This window comes from Bos mutus, chromosome 9 (genome assembly GCF_027580195.1).
Source record: "Bos mutus isolate GX-2022 chromosome 9, NWIPB_WYAK_1.1, whole genome shotgun sequence".
NCBI classification, from domain to species: Eukaryota; Metazoa; Chordata; class Mammalia; order Artiodactyla; family Bovidae; genus Bos; species Bos mutus.
The window spans coordinates 82,608,856-82,633,152 of NC_091625.1; the positions used below are offsets into that span (position 1 = coordinate 82,608,856).

Sequence of the window (24,297 nt, forward strand, 5' to 3'; positions counted from 1 at the left end):
AATAGGAAAACGAGAAACTATGGGTTCATCTTTTTAAAATGATTCCTCTTTATAAATGCTTATGAGAAGCATTCAAGCCAAATTCTTCTAGAAAGTGTCAGTTTACTGTCCCAGGATAAGTCTGGAGGATTTGGCTTTTGGAGTTACACAGCTTAGCAGCCAATAAAGGCAGCATTTACTCCAGTGGTTTTCAGCCCTACCTCCAGGCTAGAGTGACCCAGGCCCTGATCCCAGTCCAGCCCACCCAGAATCTCTAGAACCACATGTCTGTCTTTTTCCAACCACTTCAATGACTCTGTGAAGGACAGTTGGGAATAGCACTGGGCTGACAACCTGGGGGGAAAAGGGGGCCCTGCCAGTGCCCAAACCCACCACTCTGCACTTTTTGTGAACGGGTGATCTGGGTCAAAAACAGCCTCTCTGGTGCCATGACAGAGGATTTAAAACTATCAAGCCTTTAGCGCATTGGCCTAGTTACATGGAGTTCATATAACCACCTGGTTATTATACAGGTTTCCATTAGCTTAACCAGGTCTATATGATTTGACTTAGCAAATCCCTTATATAGCAATTCAAGAATGCTGGCCTTTATGGGTATTAGATAAGCATTAACACCAGAAAGAACCAGAGGTATTGGTTTTACACTAGCCTTTTGTTTCCTCTTCTAGGAGGAGACATGTAATAGATTCGTCCAGACCATTTCTAGAATTGCAACCTTCTCATCTAGGTCACTGCCCATCAGAGGGGGCAAGGTTGTGATGTGTGTTCTTCCTCCCTAGAGCAAAAAGGAGGGACAGCACCTCGGGGCACCCCGAGAGGAGACACTCTGAAATGGGAAAGACGAGAAAGATGGGACATCTGGTGTCCTGCCCCAGTGACTTTAACAAACAAGTGCTTCTGGGAGAGAACCGAGCTGGCTGGTCTGTGGACCTCCACACAGCACAGTCCCGTGTACAGCTGCAGTCAGCATGGCGACATGGAAAGTGTGTGGCCTTCCACGCAGCTCATCAGCTCCCCGTTTCTGGGCCTGGCACAGCCAGGCCCTGTGTCCTCTTAGGAGGGGAGTACCCACTGAGTGTAGAGGCCAGGCTCCCCTTCTCACTAGATGGCCTCACTTTGATTTTCTTCTTGTCAGGGTCACACACAACGGCATGCCTGCTGAGGCTCTGCTTCATGACAAAGGTCTTGCCACAACCAGTGTGCTCACACATGAAAGGGCGCCATTCCTCGTGGAAGGAGAGAATATGGCTCTGCAGGGTGACCACAGTGGTGTAGGTGTGGCCACAGTCTTCCCATGGACACCGGCACAAGTTCTGCTCGGGGGCGTGCATCCTCATGTGCTGCTTCAGGAAGTCCTTGCACTTAAACGTTCTTCTGGCAGGCGCCACACATTATGTCCTCTTTAGGGGTCTCTCTCACTTGTTTTAGAAGCTCTGTCCATGTTTTTGCCACAAAAGAACATTCTTTTCGACAGATATAGCCCTCGTGGACCTTCCTGTGCCACTTCAGACTGCTGGGGGAGGAAAAGTGTTTTCCACATCCCTCACGGGCACACTTGAACAGCGGCTCGTTGGTGTGCTGGCACTGGTGGATTTTCAGTTGCTGATGTTTCCTAAAGGTCTTCTCACAACCTTTGAAACTACATGCATATTGTTTTTGCTGGTTTTACATGTTTGTGGTCAAAATGTTTCTCCAAGTTTTATTTTCTGTTGAATTTCTGATGACAGCCGCTAGCTATACAAAGGACTTTTCAAGGGTGTGAACCAGGGCGTGGCAGCTGAGACTGTAGTCCCTGACCAAGGCCTTGCCACACCCTTCATCAGGTCAATTCAGTTCAGTTGCTCAGTCATGTCCGACTCTTTGTGACCCCATGAACCGTAGCACACCAGGCCTCCCTGTCATCACCAACTCCTGGAGTTCATCCAGACTCATGTCCATCGAGTCGGTGACGCCATTCAACCATCTCATCCTCTGTTGTCCCCTTCTCCTGCCCTCAATCTCTCCCAACATCAGGGTCTTTTCAAATGAGTCGGCTCTTCGGCCAGCATCAGGTGGCCAAAGTATTGGAGTTTCAGCTTCAACATCAGTCCTTCCAATGAACACCCAGGACTGCTGATCTCCTTTAGTATAGACTGGTTGGATCTCCTTTCAGTCCAAGGGACTCTCCAGAGTCTTCTCCAACACCACAGTTCAAAAGCATCAATTCTTCTGCACCCAGCTTTCTTTATAGTCACAAACAGGGTCTCTTCCCCGCCCCCTGCTCCCAGTACTCGTGTAGGTGCGCGTCTAGCTTCCAAGCCTTGTTGTAATCGGCACTGCAGTTGGTGAAGGAGCAGATGAACCTCCGAGGGGCCGCTGGGGGAGGCGGGCGGCGGGGCGGCACTCTCGCCGACTGCAACGAATGGGTCGGTGATAGTCAGGGACAACACCGCCTCAGTGACAGAGGCCTGCGGCTCCAGATTCCTGGGGGCGAAGAACTCAGCCACGTGCTGACTCACATGCCGTGAAACCAGTGACTATCGACTGCTTCCGGAGACCCTACGCGTGGGCCCACTGCACTTCCGGGGGCGTGATCCCGGAGGGGCGGGCTCTTCCTATGTCTCTTTTCGTCAGTGAGATGCTGAAGAAAAATGGCAGAGGTCTCTCCTCCAAGGTGGTTTTCAAGTAAGAAGGTTAGTTAAACATGGGGAGAGAAGCCAGAGGACCTTCCTTTGTCCCTGGAGCTAATCACCCACCTCCCAAAGGTCTCCTCTCCTCCCACATCTCATACTGACTCCAGAGATGCTGATAGAAGCGGGTCACATCCAGCTTTCAATTTCTGCTTTCAATTCCCTTGTCTTTATTGGCATGACATGGTGTACAAGTGTTGCCAAAATTAATACATCATGTTTTCTTACAAGTAGTGTTTGGTGTCTTCATATTTCTGTTACAGGGACAATGCTGACTACTTGTAAGTCTTCTTGTTCTTTATTGATTCAGCCAAGAGGAGTGCAAGTATGTACTTCGCTCTCACTAATCAAGGTCGATTTATTAGTTTTGATGGAGGAAAATGTAATTTCTAACTTCTCTGTGAGCAGAACTGATGAGAAGCCCTGATTTTATAACTCAGCAGTGCCGTCCATGGTCAAAAGCATGGGTGCCACGCCAGCCTGCATTCAAATCCAGGCTCTGCCATTTTTTAGGAACAAATTGCTTCTCTGGCTCTGGTTTTTGTCCGTGTAACTTTTGTACTTTTTGAATTTTGTAATATGAACATACTTTACTTATTCAGAAAGAAGTAAAAATATTAAAAAAAAAAAATAAGCCAAGCAGGTGTGCCACACAAGACATACCAAAAGAGGAAAATCTGGAGTTGTTGTTTGGATAATACCATAGTAATCAGATCTGAGATGCAGAGATCCTACACTTGAGAATGAGAGGAAAGAGGGTGGGTTGATCGGAAAACACAGCCTAGGCTTTGAAAGAGAGACAGAAGGAATGAGGTTGGGTTCCACTGTGGCAGCTGGTTGACATTTGTTTCAAGAAACAGGTTCTCCCATTGGGATTCTTCCTGTCAAATCCTCCTGCCCTCACTACCTGCCCTTTATTCCCACCCCTCTTTTCTACCCACCTTTATAATTTCTTTGATAAATTCCAAATCAGGACTCAACTTCAGAAGCTTCGTCATCTTTCCATTCTCCATCTCACTAGGGACTTTCTAATGTATATGATCCCAGTATATTTGAAAGGGTTTTTTTTTTTTTTTTAAATCATAATTCCTCTCTTCTGTTATTGTGGAACCCAAGCCTTCATCCCTTCTAGCTACAGGAATATGGCAGGTTGTTTGCACAGAAAACAGTAATATTGATACTCCTCTCATTCCTGAATCCATAGCCTATGATTTGTAGCTCTTTCTATGAGAAACTGGGGACTATTTCCTGATGGTTAGAGCCTGGACTGGTTTCATGACTTGCTTTGGCTAGTAGAATGTAGTGGAAGTGATGTTATGAGAACTCTGAAGCTTCCGTTCAACCCCTCTTGGAATGCTGCTCTGAGTCCACTATGTCGAGAAGCTGGGTCCACCATGTGGGAGAGAACCCAGATGCTCCCCTGTCAGACGTATGGGAGGAGCCATCTCAGATCAGAGTTGAGCTGCCAGGTGACTACAAGGGCATGAGTGACCCCAGCCAGACCGTCCCACATTGCTGAGTGCCAGAATCATGAACAAAACAACAACTTATTTTAAGCCACCAAGTTTTGGGTGGTATGTTATGCAGAATAGAAAACTGAGGCAAGGCTTCTGAATAAATTTAGTGTTCATATATTCCCTATGGTTTATCATTAGCTGCAGCTGATAATTCACACACTGGTAGATAGCAGTCACAGTTAAGGGAGGAAATTGTAGGTGAGCAGGTGGAAGCCCTGGACCTGTACCTGATAGACCTCTTTCTCCCCAAATATAGCAGCATAATTGTTGGCAGCAGTTTTTCCCACAGATATTAATTTTTCACTTACTGAGAAAATAGGTATATAGCAGAGATCACAAATTTTCATCCCTATCTTTTATTGGTGGTAAACATCTAGACTAGAGTGTACACTTCTCCTCAATTCTAGATCTTTTCTGCAACTATTTAGGAATGTAGTCGCCATAGACAGGGTTTTCTTGTCTGCAAAGTCTGGATATGCCATCCTGAATTAGAAGGGAAGTGAGTTGCTGTTACAATTGGTAGATGCAAAAGGAACCTGGAAGAGGGAGGAGGCAGAGCAGGAGTGTACCCCCACTGAGCTGGTGTTGTACCAAATGACCCATAAAGTCTAGAACCAAACCCAGCCCCAGGGAATCTGATTTGGGATTATTGTGGAGCAGGGCACAGATAGCTAAACATCCACAGGGGGAGCTAGTTACATGAAAAAGTACAGTACAGGGTAAACAATGGAATCTGATGAAGCCTGGTGAGTAGAGAGTGTGTGCAGCATTTAAAGGGGGCACTCATACTCTGCTCTGTGAATTTCTTCAAATGAAAGCCCAGTGTTGCCAGGATTTCCAATTTTAGGGGGAGGAGCTAAAGATTTGGATTATCCCTTGATGTCACTAAAGTTTTAAATGTTAATTGACAATTTTAGAAGAATGTGAAATCCTAGGAAGACCACATAAATCATGTATATAGGACTCTTGTTTGTAACACCTGACAAATATAGTCAGAAATGATATTCACTATCTTTAACAGTTGATAAATTCACCATGTTGAACAACTGGTGTGTCCGCTACAGTCGCAGTGCTAACTAAGCCTATGCTTAACTGGATATTAACCTTCAGTTGCTGGATTAGGACAAAATGGGGAGGATACAGGGGCAAGCCATGGGAAGCTAGAGCCATTGGGAGGGTCTCAGGGCAGGTCCAGGGATAATGGCTATTTTGTAACCAGTGTGGAATGATTTCAGTATCTTAACGAGGGGTAGCGTCTACTGGTATGGCTCAGATTATCAACTCTGCAACAAAGAAAGTGAGTTCACAGTATCTGACATTTTTTTCTGTATTTTATTTTCAGTTTTATCATTAAAGGCAAAAAGATTAATGTAAAGTCTTGCTATTGAATATTATAGCAGTTTTTGCTTTTATTCTCAAATAGCTCCTCTAGGGCCCAGCAATTGTCTCCACAGCAACTACTTCTGTTTTTATAAATCTTAGATTGTGAAGAGGTGAGAAGGAAGCAAGAGTAATGGCTAAATCTTTGCAAACCAAGATTTTCTTTTAAACATGAAAAAGTTTGTAATAAAAGCTGGGGTCCTTAGCCTTCCAATTTACAACCATATCTTGAGTGCCCGAGTGCTGGTTATAACCTAGACAAATGAAATTTGTGGCCCAATCCATCAAATATTTATTAAACATTCACTGTGCATCCAGCACTTTGCTAGGTATTGTCAGGGATTCAAAAGGAAAACCAAGATTTAAAAGACCATCTCAATTTCATAGAGAAACAGAAGAGATACCACAGTGATAGTTGAATCAGTGTACAAGGAGGAAGTGGGTTGATCTGAGAACTGGGTGTTGAAGAATGATCACAGAAGAGCTGAGGAAAGCAGAAAAAAATGAATTCTAAGCTGACAAAGCTTATCTTTTTTCACTACTTACCAGGGTGTTTAACTTAAATCAGTTATTTCCCTTCCTATAGACACGGCCAGGGCTAGCACCATCATGCTTCACAGTGCTGTTAGAAGCCCAAGTTTCCCAGGTCATTCTTCAGTATCCCGGTATATATACTGCTGAGTATATGATCAAACCACATGATTTCCATCCCATTCCAGTTCCCCACACCTTCCCGCACATGTGAGCTGTTGCACGTTCGGTGGACAAAGTCAACAGCAACTGCCTTTAACAAGCCTCAGTCCCTTTTCTGGACATTGTCTTCATGATCTAGATAGAATTGAAATTAGCTACACCCTTGGAGTATTGCTTTCTTTGGAGTATCATCAAGTAAAATTCCCCCCATTCCCCCACCATGTGCCTAGACCAGCAGGTGTTTGTGCCCTCCTTGCTCTTCATTTGCTTTCAATTTTTTTTCTCTTCTTTTTTTATTAAGACAAAACAAAAACAATTAAACCAAAAACACAGATCTTAAAATCAGACTGTACCCTGTTGCCCCTGCTTTTTGCTGTCAGCACAAACTGACAGACTATACCTATGAATACACTAAAACTGGACGACAGTCCTCTTCCCCATTATCACTCTGTTATCAGTCTGATCAAATTCCAGGGAGAGGATTTCCCTACACAGTGGCCCTTGTATTATAGCTTTGTGACCTCCTCAATAGTAATGATCTTTTTCTCCACATTACAGCCATCCACTTTGTGGATCTATTACAGATTTTGTTACCACCCTAAATCTTACATCCCTGCACTCAATATTGGCAACTGACTTCTAACTTCCATCTCTTATACTTCTAGCTCCCTTTATCCAGCATTTCCACTCCAGAAATCTTTCAAACTTGTGAGGACATCTCATCTGTTGACTATCGAATTTATTTTCTTTACTTTTCCTTACATTTCCTCACTCATAAAATATTTGTACACTGATGTTAGGAGAAAATTCAGAGAGCTTTACTTTATATGAATCTTTTATTGAGTGAGAAATAAACTTTCATGAACAGGGATGCTTCAGACCTGAAACTGGTAAGAAGTTCAGAGGCACCATGTTCTGGGATGGCTTATAAAGTGAAAGTGAGAAAGCTATTTAACTTCCAAAATGACTGGTTATTACAGTGGGGATTTCCAGATGGCAGGGGATTGGTTAAAAGTGATTATGTCATTTTATTTAAAAAGGTGACTTAAGTTTCATTTATGATTATCAGACATATATACAAGAAATAATTTTTGCTCATATTCATGAAATAAACTAAATTTTGCTTGCTGGTTTTGTCTGCCTGGAGAATCTTCAAACTAGGTCTCTGTTTCATTTTATTTTAATATTAATATTTATCCTGTATGCTATTTAAAATATGAAACTCCTCTTTGATCTCATTCCTACCTCCATCACCCCTGAAGTTGTCATAATAGTTTTTTAATATTAATTTTAAAAATTTTAAAAACTCTAAAGTGAAAATGCATAATTTGCACTTTTAATACATATTTATGCATCCCTAAAGATATGTAGAATTATTTAGCATGTTTTTAGATTCTATAAGAATTGTATTATACTGTATATATTTTACCAATTGCCTTTGTTGCTCAGAATTGTTTGTTAAATTCACTTGTGTTGGTGCATGGAATCCAGTTCTTCCATTTTCATTTGTTGTAAATTACAGAACACACAACAATGTATAAATTGAATGAATATGCCACAGTTTATTCATTCATTCATCAGTGGACATTATGTTGCCTGTTGTTATTGTGAACGTTGCTCATTTCTGTTACAAACAATGCTCATCATATAGGTTCTCTTTTTTTCCATCTTCTTCTTTCCTCAAGCTTGAATAGTTTGTAACTCTGTACTTGGAACATAGTATTTTATACGGGGGTCAACGTTGTAACCTGCTGGCCAAATCCATCCAGCTTCCTGGTTTTATAAATAAAATTATTTTCTAGTTTCATGGAGATATAATTGACACATACCATTGTGTAAGTTTAAGGTGGACAGCCTGTTGTCCACCCTATATATTACAAAATGACTGTCACCATAGCTTTAGCTAATACCCATATCACATCACATAATTACCATTTTTTTTTGCTTAATTGTCTTAGTAATTAATTTATTGTATTTTTTTTATAATTTTTAAAGCAATGTACATATATTAATGTCCAAATAATTTTAAAAGCAGCATGCAAGTACTCCAGAAGTTTTAAGACATAAATATAATAACACCCATTTTTGCTCTACCAATTAGAGGTAACTTCTATGTCATGTTTTATATTTCCTTTTAGACCCTTTATCTGTACTTTTTTGTGTGTGTTTACAAAGAACAATTTTGAGAGGACAGTCTATGGATGAAAGTGGTGACTTTTCATATAAGATATTCCGTCTCTACTTTCAAGAGGTTTTAGCTAACTGACTTCACCTGATCCACAGGCAGTCACTCTGGTCTCATCACTGTTTTATCTCCTCCTAGAGATTTACATCAAAAAATATATGAGAGAACAATAGGCCTTAACATCTGGAGTGCCCAGGAGGTGAAGTGAAAATGGGCCCTTTTATGTTGCTCTGTTTCATTTGATCCTGAAATCACCATGACCACACCATTGTATTTGCTTTGCTAGAGAGTAGGAAGTACACAAAATAAAATGTTGTGTTTTATATTTGGCAGTAAATTTTGTGAGAGGAAGCTCATCACTAAGAAACTTTATCACTTAGGCAAAGTTTCTATCAGAGACGTTAGAGCCTAGTGTTCAAAATCAAAACTATGGGACCAGTTCAAATTCTGCCTCTGCTAGTTTCTAGTTCTTTGATCTCGGGCAATGTATTATCCACTGGATGTTTCAATTTCTTCGTCTGTCAAATAGGCATAATTATTGAACTAACTCCCTATGGCTACTGTGAAGATTCAGTGGGTTAAAAATATATAAACTTACTTAGACAATTACTGGACATGTAGTAAGTATATTTAGCATACCTACTTATTACTAAAATGAGCACATCTCACATTTTTTGAGAGAAAGAATAAATTAACTTATAATACAAAGTCACTTTTTGAAGGCAGAAATATTCATCTGATCTATGGCAGTGCTGGTTCAATATGGCACAGGTACTGAATTTTACTGAATTGTAACATTATGCAACTCGGGAAAGCCTTAGATAGTATTAATATTTATACTATTTTCCTAAGGACTTTAGTTAGATTGATCCTCCTTTTGCATTCTTGCAGAATCTTCAGGAAAACAGTCCTTTTTTGAAAACTATGCAATGTGCTTTTCTTCCTCCTTTAAGATTATTTTCATTTTAATTGTGTCCTAAAGGACATAGCCAGACAGAGAGCAAGACCCAGAGCCACATTTCTGTCTTAGCGATAGTGTGAACTTGAACCAGTGCCTCAATCTTTCTAAGTATTAGTTTTCTCAACTCTGAATTCAGCAGAGTAACATTTATTTTCTCTGAATTGCATAGGTATTGTGAGGACCAAATGAGATAATGTGAAAGCTAAGAATACAGTATTATACCAGTTGTTGTTCTGTCCCTCAGTTGTTTCCACCTTTTTGCGACCCCATGGACTGCAGTACACCAGGCCTCCCTGTCCTCCACTATTTCCCAGAGTTTGCTCAAACTCATATGCATTGAGTTGTTGATGCCATCCAATCATCTCATCCTCTGTCATCTCTTTCTCCTCCTGCCCTCAATCTTTCCCAGCATCAGGGTATTTTCCAATGAGTCGGCTCTTTGCATCAGGTGGCCAAAGAATTGGAGTTTCAGCTTCAGCATCAGTCCTCCCAATGAATATTCAGAGTTGATTTCCTTTAGGATTGATTGGTTTGTTCTCCTTGCTGTCCAAAGAACTCTCAAGAGTGTTCCCCAACACCACAGTTCAAAAGCATCAACTCTTTGGCACTCAGCCATTTTATGGTCCACCTCTCACAACCATAAATGACTACTGGAAAAACCATAGCTTTGACTATACAGACCTTTGTTGGCAAAGTGATGTCTGTGCTTTTTAATACACTATCTAGGTTTGTCATAACTTTTCTTCCAAGGAGCCAGCATCTTTTAATTTCATGGCTGCAGTCCCCATCCACAGTGATTTTGGAGCCCAAGAAATAAAATCTGTACTGTTTCCACATTTTACCTTTCTATTTGCCATGACGTGATGGGACCAGATGTCATCATCTTCGTTTTTTGAGTGTTGTTTTTTAAGCCAGCTTTTTCACTCTCCTCTTTCACCTTCATCATGATACAGTTGACTGTGATCACCTCTTCCAGACTACTGATGCCACAATGATACCCAGTGAGCACTGCTCCTCAGTAGAGCAGCAAGAATGCAACTCCTCAGTGTGAACTATGGGAAAGTATATATGGAATAAAATGGGTGTTTTTCTAGGAATGTAAGGGAGTAGCATCCAGAAAGATGGTGTCAAATGTACTTTTCCCACTTAGCTTCAATTTTCATTGTGATAAATCAAAGCTGCTGCTGCTAAGTCACTTCAATCGTGTCCGACTCTTGCAACCCCATAGACAGTAGCCCACCAGGCTTCCCCGTCCCTGGGATTCTCCAGGCAAGAACACTGGAGTGGGTTGCCATTTCCTTCTCCAGTGCATGAAAGTGAAAAGTCAAAGTGAAGTTGCTCAGTCATGTCCGACTAGTAGTGACCCCATGGACTGCAACCTACCAGGCTCTTCTGTCCATGGGATTTTCTAGGCAAGAGTACTGGAGTGGGGTGCCATTGCCTTCTCCATTCTCTTAAATATTTAAATATCTCTTTGGTGAATATCTCACTTTTTTTTTGGAGTGGCAGAGGACACTGAACAAATAATTTTCCAGAAAACTGGCCTCTTTATTTCTATCCCCTGTGCCTTTTCCCAGGCAACAGGTTGTGCCAGTAAAGTAAGCAGGGTTGATTCAGTCAGTAATGCTATTAGATGGCATGGGCTTCGGAGACACTGAAATTTGATTTCTCTTGCCCAAGATAGAATTTCTCCTTGTAAAATTAAAGCTTATGTAAATTTTGCAATCTTATTAGATTTTGCAATCCCTTATTAGAATTTTGGTTCTCTCTAATATATTAAATGTCCTTCCCATTCTCATGGCAGACATATATATTGCAAGCACACTAGAGGCAGGCATTGGAACAGGTACTATAAATGTATTATAACCCTGCTTTTGGTGAGTTTATACTGTGAGATATAGTACTTGTGTCCTGCCATTTGCCAAAGGATTTTGAGTGATATATATAATTAAAATTAAGGAAAGGAAGAGAAATAAAAATAAAAATGAAAGAGACCCCACATCAGAAAAACATATCAGTAGACTTCACTTGTCCCCTACAATGAGTTAATCACTATTCTTTGAAAATGGATTGGCTTCAGTTATGTCACCTCCTAAAGAAAAAGAGATTCAACTCAAGCTACATAGTCAAATAGGCCAATAAACTTATCTGTCCCACCACTGCTATGCACACTTTTCTAGACAGGTGAGGGTTTCTCTGATTAAACGTAGGCCATTGTAATCCTTATTTTATTTATTTATTTGAAATTTTATTTTCTTTAACTTTACAATATTGTATTGGTTTTGCCATATATCAAAATGAATCTGCCACAGGTATACATGCGTTCCCCATCCTGAACCCTCCTCCCTCCTGCCTCCCCGTACCATCCCTCTGGGTCGTCCCAGTGCACCAGCCCCAAGCATCCAGTGTCGTGCATCGAACCTGGACTGGCGACTCATTTCATATATGATATTATACATATTTCAATGCCATTCTCCCTAACCCTAACCCTAACCCTAATCCTTATTTTATTACAGAAACATTGTTCAAATAGGCAAATGTGGTATTGACTTTTTATATGGAAAATGGTATACATGAATCTAACCCAGTTAAGGTATTTTTGTTTGTTTTTTAGAGGCCTCAAATAATTATAGCTCAGCTGCTTGTTAGGGATAAACTAAGGGGAAATTTGGACACACTAATGCATAGATGCTGCACTCTTAGAGCAAATTCTCTTAACAGATTCATTCCCTCATTCATTTATCAAATACACAGTTGATGCTTGAACAAAGTCAGAGTTAAGAGTGTCAACTCCCTGCACTGTTGAAAATTCAATTATAATTAATAGTCAGCCTTCCATTTCTATGGTTAGCCAGCTTCTGTGGATTCAACCAACTGCAGACCATGTACTACTTGAATATTTACTATTGAAAAAAAAATCTGGATATAAGTGAACCCAGGCACTTCAAACCCATGTTGTTCAAAGACCAATTATGAATACTACAATGTTCTGTTTTGTAACTTAATCAAAGTCTTTGCTGGTTTCAGCATGCAGTGTGTTTAGGATCACTACATGGGTGTTTCAGGAACCAAAGACTCTGCTAATGAATCCTACAAATGAAAACGAAAGTCAAACAGGCAGATTAGAACATGAAGGCAACAAAATCATTTCACTTTTAAATTGTTTAAAATAAAATGTATGCCTGCTCTGAGGATGTCATAGCTGCAGAGTTAATCAAATAACTATTTTGACAAGCATTGGAACCCACCAATTGGTATAGATGCTAGATTTTTCAAGTAGCAAGAAATCTTTTCATGGGAACTTTTGTGATGTTAAGAAATTGATCACATATTTTAAAGTGACTACAGAAACTATACTTACTGAGTTTCAACTGATGGAATCTCTAGAATTCATCATCCATAGACTGTATAATTAATAATGGTAGGTAACATTTACTGTGGATTTACTAAGTGACAGAAACACTGCTAAGTGATTTACACAAGCAATCTACTCTCTGTTGTAGAAAATATTAGGTCTTACCTCCCACTCCAAGAGTTTCTGCTCCAGAATGTGATTTTTCATCACTCAGTTTATAAAAATGAGTTAAATTTAGTTTTATGTTCCACAAATCTTTATTGAGTACTTACTACACATCAGACATTGTACTAATGCTAAGGATGAAAGAGGCTATGCTCTTAGCAAATGTAAATTTTAAAAGTTTCATCTAAAGAATTTGGTATGTCCACCCCCAACATCAACAGATCCTAGCTCTGGAAAAGGGAAAGATTACCCACTCTGGTATTCTTGTCTGGGAAATCCCATAGACAGAGGAGCCTGGTGGGCTACAGTCCATGGGTTCGCAAAGAGTTGGACATGCCTGAGTGAGTAACACTCCCCCCTTTTCAGGCTGAGTACAAAGGGAAACTCACCTACATTGTTTGACTGTTTGGATGTTATAAGCAAAGCTCACAGTCTTTAATAGAATAAGGTCTATTCTCCTCCTTTGACAAATATGTTTTCCTAATGCTATGGAGGGATGGGATCTTAATTGGAATTCTGTGCTGAAACATAGAGTTGAGGAAAAAACACGTCTCAGTGTTAACCTCTACCTGGGGTACTTCTCGTCTTGTTCATCCCACATCCAGAGGCACTTCACATACATTCATGTATATTCACATGTCTGTGCACAGCCTCCCTTTGACTATCCCTTAGGCATAAGGATGATCACATATGTAGTGTGATCCATCCTCAGGGGAATAGACTACATTTCACAGAGCCCTAGAATCAGGCCCAGGACCAGTAAGCAAGAAACTCTGTGAACTCTGATACCCAAGCATGACCTAGAGAGAGAGAGAGGTGTGGGGTCCTGGCATCTAAGTTGTGTTAGTACCATGAACCCCTACTGTGAGGGGTGATGCAGAACCAAAAGTGGGCCCAGAGGGTGCCCTCTATACCAGGTATCCGCCTCCTTCCAGGGAACTGGGCCACACAGCAGGAGGCGAGAGGCGGGTTACCCAGCAAAGTTTCATTTGCATTTAAACCACACCCTATAGGTTCATGTTAGCATTCCACTGGTTCTTTATTATGGTGTACTGTATAATTATTTCATTATATATCACAATGTGATAATAATGAGAGCTTCCGTAGTGCCTTAGATGGTAAAGAAGCTGACTGCAATGCAAGAGACCTGGGTTCAATCCCTGGGTAGGGAAGATCCCCTGGAGAAGGGAATGGCTACCCACTCCAGTATTCTTGCCTGGAAATAATAGAAACAAAGTGCACAATACATGTAACGAGCTTGAATTATCTCGGTCTAAAAATAGTAATTGCTGCAAGTGATGAGAGGTTAACCATCCCATGTGAGGTAGATTGTGTGGTCCATTTACCTGTAGCTCATTCCTTGCCTTCAACCATAATGACCTGCAAGCATATGAAAGAATAACTAGAACTTTTTAGCACATGTGAAAGCCCCACTCAACTCATGCATGGGTGCTAAGTCACTTCAGTTGTGTCCAACTCTTTGCAATCCTATGAACTGTAGTCCTCCAGGCTCTTTGTCCATGGGATTCTCTAAGCAAGAACACTAGAGTGGATTGCGATGCCCTCCTCCAGGGAATCTTCTCAACCTAGGGATGAAACTCGCATCTTTTCTATCGTTTGCATTGGCGGGAGGGTTCGTTACCACTGGGGTCACCTGGGAAGCCACATTCAACCCATATTATTCACTTAAAACCCTCTCTTACCTGCCACACAAGTGCTCAGTTCAGCTCAGTTCACTCTCTCAGTCTTTTCTGACTCTTGCGACCCCATGGACTGAAGCACACCAGGCTTCCCTGTCCTTCCAGAGCTTGCTCAAATTCATGTCCAGCGAGTTGGTGATGCCATCCAATCATCTCATCCTCTATCGTCCCCTTCTCCTCCTACCTTCAATCTTTCCCAGAATGACCCTGATTCTGGTCATCAGGGTCATTTCCAGGGAGTCAGTTCTTCCCATCAGGTGGCCAAAGTATTGGAGTTTCAACTTCAGCATCAGTCCTTCCGAAGAACATTCAGAACTGATTTCCTTTAAGATTGACTGGTTTGTTCTCCTTGCTCACCAAGGGACTCTCAAGAGTCTTCCCCAGCAGCACAGTTTAAAAGCATCAATTCTTTGGTGCTCAGCTTTCTTCACAGTTCAACTCTCACATCCATACATGACCACTGGAAAAACCATAGCTGCCAGAGTCCAACTCCAGCAACCAGGGATTCACCCTGAAGAGGTGAACGGTGTCGGCAATGAGACAGCCTCTCATTTTCCTATGGACTGCCTGTTTATTCCAAGTTTAAGATTCTCTTTTATACGTTTACAAAAACATTAGGCCAGAGGTTTGACATTTTCAGTTCCCCCTCTCCCAGATTTATCATCTCCATAAATCATTGTTGCTCTTCAAACAGAGTTCCTGCTTCACTGATTCTCTGGGAATCAGCCTTATCATCTATTATTTACCTCCTCTATTGTGTCCGATAGTTAACTTGTGACTACATTGTAACTCATGCTACATTCCTCAGTCTACTACTTATCTTCCTAAATCCTGTTTGCCCCTAACACCCTGAGCTCACTATCTCTTAAAAAGTCTTCTAGCTATAGTGTCTCTAAAAATTCCTAACTTGTATAAGCTATAGTAAAATATGCTAACTTTACAACATTCCTTAAATCTTTAACTTCTAACTATTTTAATTATTTCTAAGCCCTAAATTCAGTAAACTCCTTTGCCATAAACATTCTCCTCACAAATAGGCTTCAGATACAATCCCTCCCATGGCCTCAAGCTACAGCCTATGTGCTCATCCTGGAACACTCTTTTGTAAAAGTCCTTGAACAAATGTCAGTGATTAACTTTATGAATTATTTTCTGAGCACAACTGCAGAAGGCTTTGTGCCTTCTCATGCTCCTCTCAAGAACAATAAGCACCTTAATATTCCTTTTCAGTCAACTCAGCCAAGGAGAGGAAAAGAAAGTCAGAATTACAAGGCCTAACTCCTTCATCCCGGGATCCGTGCCTGAGGAATGCGGAGAGGGGGCTGGGGGCCGTGCCTCCATTTTGTCAGTAATGCCTAATGCGGCTCCTGACACATAGCCTTAACTAGATGGACCTTTGTTGGCAAAATAATGTCTCTTCTTTTTAATATGCTATTTAGGTTGGTCATAGCTTTCCTTCCAAGGAGCAAGTGTCTTTTACTTCATGGCTGCAGTTACCATCTGCAGTAATTTTGGAGCCCCAAAATATAAAGTCTCTCACTGTTTCCATTGTTTCCCCATCTATGTGCCATGAAATGATGGGACGAGATGCCATGATCTTAGTTTTTTGAATGTTGAGCTTTAAGCCAACTTTTTCACTCTCCTCTTTCACTTTCATCAAAAGGCTTTTTAGTTCTTTGTTGCTTTCTGCCAAAAGGGTGGTGTCATCTGAGTATCTGAGGTTACTGATGTTCTCCAGGCAATCTTGATTCCAGCCTGTGCTTCATCCAGCCCAGAATTTTGCATGATGTACTCTGCAAAAAGTTAAATAAGCACGGTGACAATATACAGCCTTGATGTACTCCTTTCCTGATTTGGAACCAGTCGGTTGTTCCATGTCCTGTTCTAACTGTTGCTTCTTGAGCTGAATAGAGATTTCTCACAGGGCAGGTAAGGTGATCTGATATTCCAATCTCTTGAAGAATTTTCCACAGTTTGTAGTGATCCACAGAGTCAAAGGCCTTGGCTTAGTCAATAAAGCAAAAGTAGATGTTTTCCTGGAACTCTCTTGCTTTTTTGATGATCCAAAGGATGCTGGCAATATGATCTCTGGTTCCTTTGCCTTTTCTAAATCCAGCTTGAACATCTGGAAGTTTACGATTCACATACTGTTGAAGCCTGGCTTGGATAATTTTGAGCATTACTTTACTAGCATGTGAGATGAGTGCAGTTGTGCAGTAGTTTGCACATTCTTTGGCATTGCCTTTCTTTGGGATTGGCATGAAAACTGACCTTTTCCAGTCCTGTGGCCACTGCTGAGTTTTCCAAATTTGCTGGCATATTGAGTGCATCACTTTCACAGCATCATCTTTTAGGATTTGAAATAGCTCAAATTCACTTACACTGGCTTTTAATGTGGAGATGCTTCCTAAGGCCCACTTGGTTTTTATTATAGAGATGCTTCCTAAGGCCCACTTGACCCCTAGAGTGATGGCCCATCCATCACTCTAGGATGTCTGGCTCTAGGTGGGTGATCACACCATCGTGGTTATCTGGGTCATGAACATCTTTTTTGTATAGTTCTTCTGTGTATTCTTGCCACCTCTTCTTAATATCTTCTGCTTCTGTTAGGTCCATACCATTTCTGTCCTTTATTTTGTCCATATATGCATGAAATATTCCCTTGGTATCTCTATAATTTTCTTGAAGAGATCTCCCGTTTTTCCCATTCTGTTGTTTTCCTCTATTTATTTGCATTGTTCACTGAGGAAGGCTTTCTTATCTCTCCTTGCTATTCTTTGGAACTCTGCATTCAAATGGGTATATCTTTTCTTTTCTCCTTTGCCTTTCACTTTTCTTTTCTCAGCTATTTGTAAGGCCTCCTCAGACAACCATTTTGCATTTTTGCATTTCTTTTTCTTGGGAATGGTCTTGATCCTTGTCTGCAGTATAATGTCATGAACCTCTGTCCATAGTTCTTCAGGCACTCTGTCTATCAGATCTAATCCCTTGAATCTATTTGTCACTACCACTGTATAATCGTAAGGGATTTGATTTAGGTCATACCTGAATGGTCTCAAGAGGCAGGTCAGGTGGTCTGGTATTCCTATATTTAACTTATATGCAGAGTACATCATGAGAAACGCTGGACTGGAAGAAACACAAGCTGGAATCAAGATTGCTGGGAGAAATATCAATAACCCCAGATATGCAGATGACACCACCCTCATGGCAGAAAGTGAAGAGGAACTAAAAAGCCTCTTGATGAAAGTGAAAGAGGAGAGTGAAAAAGTTGGCTTAAAGCTCAACATTCAGAAAACGAAGATCATGGCATCCGGTCCCATCACTTCATGGGAAATAGATGGGGAAACAGTGAAACAGTGTCAGACTTTATTTTTTGGGGCTCCAAAATCACTGCAGATGGTGACTGCAGCCATGAAATTAAAAGATGCTTACTCCTTGGAAGAAAAGTTATGACCAACCTAGATAGCATATTGAAAAGCAGAGACATTACTTTGCCAACAAAGGTCCGTCTAGTCAAGGCTATGGTTTTTCCTGTGGTCATGTATGGATGTGAGAGTTGACCTGTGAAGAAAGCTGAGCACCGAAGAATTGATGCTTTTGAACTGTGGTGTTGGAGAAGACTCTTGAGAGTCTCTTGGTCTGCAAGGAGATCCAACCAGTCCATTCTAAAGGAGATCAGCCCTGGGTGTTCTTTGGAAGAAATGATGCTAAAGCTGAAACTCCAGTACTTTGGCCACCTCATGCGAAGAGTTGACGCATTGGAAAAGACTCTGATGCTGGGAGGGATTGGGGGCAGGAGGAAAAGGGGATGACAGAGGATGAGATGGCTGGATGGCATCACCGACTCGATGGATATGAGTTTGAGTGAACTCCGGGAGTTGGTGATGGACAGGGAGGCCTGCCGTGCTGCGATTCATGGGGTTGCAAAGAGTTGGACATGACTGAGCTACTAAACTGAACTAAACTGAACTGAATGGTCTAGTGGTTTTCCCTACTTTCTTCAATTTACGTCTGAATTTGGCCATAAGGAGTTCATGATCTGAGCCACAGTCAGCTCTTGTTCTTGTTTTTGCTGACTGTATTGAGCTTCTCCATCTGGCTGCCAAGAATATAATCAACCTGATTTCAGTATTGACCATCTGGTGATGTGCATATGTGGAGTCTTCTCTTGTGTTGTTGGAAGAGGGTGTTTACTATGACCAGTGCATTCTCTTGGCAAAATTCTATTAGCCTTTGCCCTGCTTCATTTTATACTCCAAGGCCAAATTTGCCTGTGACTCCAGGTATCTCTTGACTTCCTAGTTTTGCACTGCAGTCCCCTGTAGTGAAAAGGACATCTCTTTGAGGTGTTCATTCCAGAAGATCTTCCCATTCTATTATTTTCCTCTATTCGTTTGCATTGTTTACTGAAGAAGACTTTCTTACCTGTCCTTGCTATTCTTTGGAACTCTGCATTTAAATGGGTATATCTTTCCTTTTCTAGATCTTCATAGAACCATTCAACTTCAGCTTCTTCAGCATTATTGGTTGGGGTGTAGACTTGGAGTACTGTGATATTGAGTTGTTCACCTTGGAAATGAACAGAAACCATTCTGTAGTTTTTGAGTTTGGACCCCAAAACTGCATTTCAGACTCTTGTGTTGACTATGAGGGCTACTCCATTTCTTCTAAGGGATTCATGCCCACAGTAGTAGATATAATGGTCATCTGAGTTAAACTCACCCATTCCAGTCCATCTTAGTTTGCTAATTCCTAGAATGTCAACGTTCACTCTTGCCATCTCCTGTTTGACCACTTCCAATTTACCCTGATTCATGGACCTAACATTCCAGCTTCCAATGCAATATTATTCCTCACAGCATCAGGCTTTACTTTCATCACCAGTCACATCCACAAGTGCTAGGCAAATACATACACTCCTATCCCCCCAAACAAGGAAAAGACTATTGTTCAAAGACCAAGTTTATAGTTTTGTTTACCTTGTAACTAACATGTCTGCACTTTTTATCACTCAGTCTCCTTCTTTTGTTTTTAAACTCTGCCAACTTCTAAAGAACACGTGTCTGTATAGCTTCCAAGATAACTTTCTGATAGTCTAAAAGAGCCTATCTCTTTGATATTGTTTAGGAAATTGATAGTTGGGAGACCTTTCCCAAATGATTCTTAGCACTTAAAATTTTTTGAAGAATAGTCTCCTAAATGCAAATGTTACTGTTCTTTCATTTCATTTTTCATACATTCTTCATTTTTCTTTGGCACCATAATAACTTTTTTGTAAACTAAATTGGAATAAAAACTCCTTGACCTTAGTTTGATAATCATTAATAATAGCTTTCATTTTGCAACTTTTTGTGAGAATACAAAATATATATGTAAATAAAAACTAATGTAATATCAGGTAGATCATTGGCACAATTAAAAGATTGTTGTTACTACATTTAATTATTATTCTAACTCTTCAGTAAGCAACATCAGGGAACTCTAGTCAGGTTCTAAAAATTCAGGTGAATAAACCACAGAATTTCCAGCTTAAGCAGTAAATAATCTTCTGAACTCATTTTATAATTGATGTTAATTCAAAAATAATTCTACTCTTACACTATGCTTATGCTAGTTAATTCTATTCAACATCTAGCTTTTGTCCTCGCAATGCTCCATCAATCAGTCCTTTTGGATCATGAATTAGCAAGCCTCCAAAATAAAGTGACAGGTTAATTAAATTATGCAAGGCAAATGGTTCTCAATTCCATACCCCAATAGAGAGGAGAGGGACATTGAAAATTTATGGTTACATCAAGTCTTCTCTGCGTTCCCTATCATTCCCTAATAATAACTCCAGGCCAATGACAGAGCAATCACTCTAAACTTTTAAGGCTATAAATATTATCAAATTTGACCTGGTTAAGTCATATAACTTCCTTCAATGAAAGTGTTACTAGCAAAATTTCCCAATGAAAACTCTAAGGTCAGGGAATATTTTTGCGAGAGTTTATCTCATTAGAGATGTCACTTTCTTAATTTGCACCACACAACACATCTGATGGAACAATCTTGGCAGGTGTGTAGCTATATTCATACCCACTTGAGACACATTCTTTGAGAACCAACTGTATTTGTAAGTAGTCATTTTTTGTATTGTTTTTCTCTTCTATTATTTTGTTTGTCATCAAAAATACTATATTCTCTATGAGAAGAAATAGAGTAGTAAAAATATAGCAACACATTTAGTAATCATGTTACCCTAGTATTTTTTAGTATTCATTTAAAATTCCTGAGAGTATTATCTGAAAACCAAGGCAAAATCCAAGGAGGAAGAATGCAATTGTTGAAATATAGTAGTCATGAAAATAACCTCTTGCCAAGGAGCCACAGTTCTAAAGAAGCCATTTAATGCCTAAAGACAATCCATGTGCCTAAGGCAGATTTAATGTACTTGGATCTTTTCTTCTCTCTTTTTTTCATCAGCAGGGGTCTATGCTCATGAGATAATTATGGGATGTCAGTCATAAGCAACCTTGTGAAATTAAGCAAGCTTTTCCCAGATTTCTCAAAAATGTTTCCTTTCCATGACATTTTCCCCTTAAAGATATGTCTCTCTCTACTCCCCCTGACTTGAGCACACACATTTCCTCAATTCCTTTTGTTCCAGAATCCAACATTCTCCTGTCCATGGTTGTTCAGCAGTGAGTTGTAGTTTTGGAGTTCTTGTAGGAGAAGATTAGCAAACGTCCTTCTACTCTGCCATCTTTGAGGGAACGAGTGGCCAGTGGTGTGGGGTTGTGGATGGACACCAACCTCCACGCAGAGTTAACAGGTGGGAAGAGCCTTGTGGTCAATGATAAGTTTAGGGACTTCTCTGGTGGTCCAGTGGTTAAGAATCCATCTGCCAATGCAGGGGACACAGGTTTGAACCATGTTCTTGGAAGATTTCACATGACAGAGGCAACTAAGGCCATCTGATACAACTACTGGAGCCTCTTCTCAGGTTAGGAGAAAAGACGCTTAGGGTCGTTTAGGGATGCATATATGAGCATCTATGTGCCCTGCCCAAGCCGCCCTGGGATCTCTGACAACAACCTCTTCCAATAACACGAGAAGACTCTGCACATGGACATCACCAGATGGTCAATACCAAAATCAGATTGATTATATTCTTTGCAGCCAAAGATGGAGAAGCTCTATTTAGTCAGCAAAAACAAGACCTGGGGCTGACTGTGGCTCAGATCATGAACTCCTTATGGCCAACTTCAGACTTAAATTGAAGAAAGTAGGGAAAATCACTAGACCATTCAAGTATGACCTAAGTCAAATCCCTTACGGTTATACAGTGGAAGTGACAAATAGATTCAAGGGATTAGATCTGATAGACAGAGTGCCTAAAGAACTATGGATGAAGGTTCATGACACTGTACAGGAGGCAGTGATCAAAACTATCCCCAAGAAAAAGAAATGCAAAAAGACAAAATGGTTGTCTGAGGAGGCCTTACAAATAGCTGAGAAAAGAAGAGAAGTTAAAGGCAAAGGAGAAAAGGAAAGATATACCCATTTGAATGCTGAGTTCCAAAGAATAGTAAGGAGAGGTAAGAAAGCCTCCTCAGTGAACAATGCAAAGAAATAGAGGAAAGCAATAGTATGGGAAAGACTGGAGATCTCTTCAAGAAAATTAGAGATACCAAGGGAACATTTCATACAAAGATGGGCACAATAAAGGACAGAAATGATATGGATCTAACAGAAGCAGAAGATACTAAGAAGAGGTGGCAATAACACACAGAAGAACTATACAAAAAAAATCTTCATGACCCAGATAACCACGATGGTATGATCACCCACCTAGAGTCAGACATCCTAGAGTGCAAAGTCAAGTGGGCCTTAGGAAGCATCACTACAAACAAAGCCAGTGGAGGTGATGGAATTCTACTTGAGCTATTTCATATCCTAAAAGATGATGCTGTGAAAGTGCTGCACTCAATATGCCAGCAAATTTGGAAAACTCAGTAGCAGCCACAGGACTGGAAAAGTTCAGTTTTTATGCCAATCCCAAAGAAAGGCAATGCCAAAGGATGTGCAAACTACTGCACAGTTGCACTCATCTCACACACTAGGAAAGTAATGCTCAAAATTCTCCAAGCCAGGCTTCAACAATATGTGAACCATGAACTTCCAGATGTTCAAGCTGGATTTAGAAAAGACAAAGAAACCAGAGATCAAATTGCCAACATCCATTGGATTATCGAAAAAGCAAGGGAGTTCCAGAAAAACACCTACTTCTGCTTTATTGACTATACCAAAGCCTTTGACTGTGTGGATCACAATAAACTGTGGAAAATTCTTCACGAGGTGAAAATACCAGACTGCCTTACCTGCCTCCTGAGAAATCTGTATGCAGGTCAAGAAGCAATAGTTAGAACTGAACATTAACAACAGACTGGTTCCTAATCGGGAAAGGAGTACTTCAAGGCTGTATATTGTCACCCTGATTTTTTAACTCATATGCAGAGTACATCATGAGAAATGCTGGGCTGGATGAAGCACAAGCTGAAATCAAGATTGCTGGGAGAAATATCAATCACCTCAGATATGCAGATGACACCACCCTTATGGCAGAAAGTGAAGAAGAATTGAAGAGCCTCTTGTTGAAAGTGAAAGAGGAGAGTGAAAATGACTTAATACTCAAAACTCAGAAAACTAAGATCACAGCATCCAGTCCCATCACTTCATGGCAAATAGATGGGGAAACAATAGAAACAGTGATAGACTTTATTTTTGGGGCTCCAAAATCACTGCAGATGGTGATTGTAGCCATGAAATTAAAAGATGCTTGCTCCTTGGAAGAAAAGCTATGACCAACCTAGATAGCATATTAAAAAGCAGAGGCATTACTTTACCAACAAAGGTCATCTAGTCAAGGCTATGGTTTTTCCAGTAGTCATATTGGATGTGAGAGTTGGACTATACAGATAGCTGAGCACCGAAGAATTGATGCTTTTGAACTGAGGGGTTGGAGAAGACTCTTGAGAGTCCCTTGGAGTGGAAGGAGAGTCAACCAGTCCATCCTAAAAGAAATCAGTCCTGACTATTCATTGGAAGGACTGACGCTGAAGTTGAAACTCCAATACTTTGGCCACCTGACATGAAGAACTGACTCATTGGGAAAGACCCAGATGCTGGGAAAGATTGAAGGCAGAATAGGGGACGACAGAGGATGAAATAGTTGGATGGCATCACCGACTCGATGGACATCACTTTGAGCAAGCTCCGGAACTGGTGATGGACAGGGAAGCCTGGCACGCTGCAGTCTGTGGGGTCACAAAGAGTCGGACATGACTGAGCAACTGAACTGAACTGAACTTTGTTCTAGGGGAAAGCAGTTATTCTTCCAGGCACATTGCAGACCCTGAAAGAATGACAGGAAGAAAATGTTTTCTGTAAAGGAATGTATTAATACATGTAGAATTTCAGACTTTATGGGTGGAGAAATAGGAGGTCATTTCTGGGGAAATGATGGCTTTTCAGGAGCTGACTTGGGAAGTTGGGAGGCTGGCAATGGCCAGGGCTCAGTGATGATATATTAGACTCCAGGTCTATTTCTTTCACCAGCGTATACAGGAAGGGGAGGTCTGGACATATCTTGAGTGCAGGAGCCTCTGTTCCCTTGGAATCAAGAAG

The 24,297-nt window shown here is 40.8% G+C and overlaps 1 pseudogene; it reads right to left on the minus strand.

Annotated features, from left to right (window-relative positions):
- Nucleotides 1–963: 963 nt before the first annotated feature.
- On the minus strand, nucleotides 964–3,667 carry LOC106701668 (transcription factor IIIA-like; annotated as a pseudogene).
- Between the last annotated feature and the right edge of the window lie 20,630 nt (nucleotides 3,668–24,297).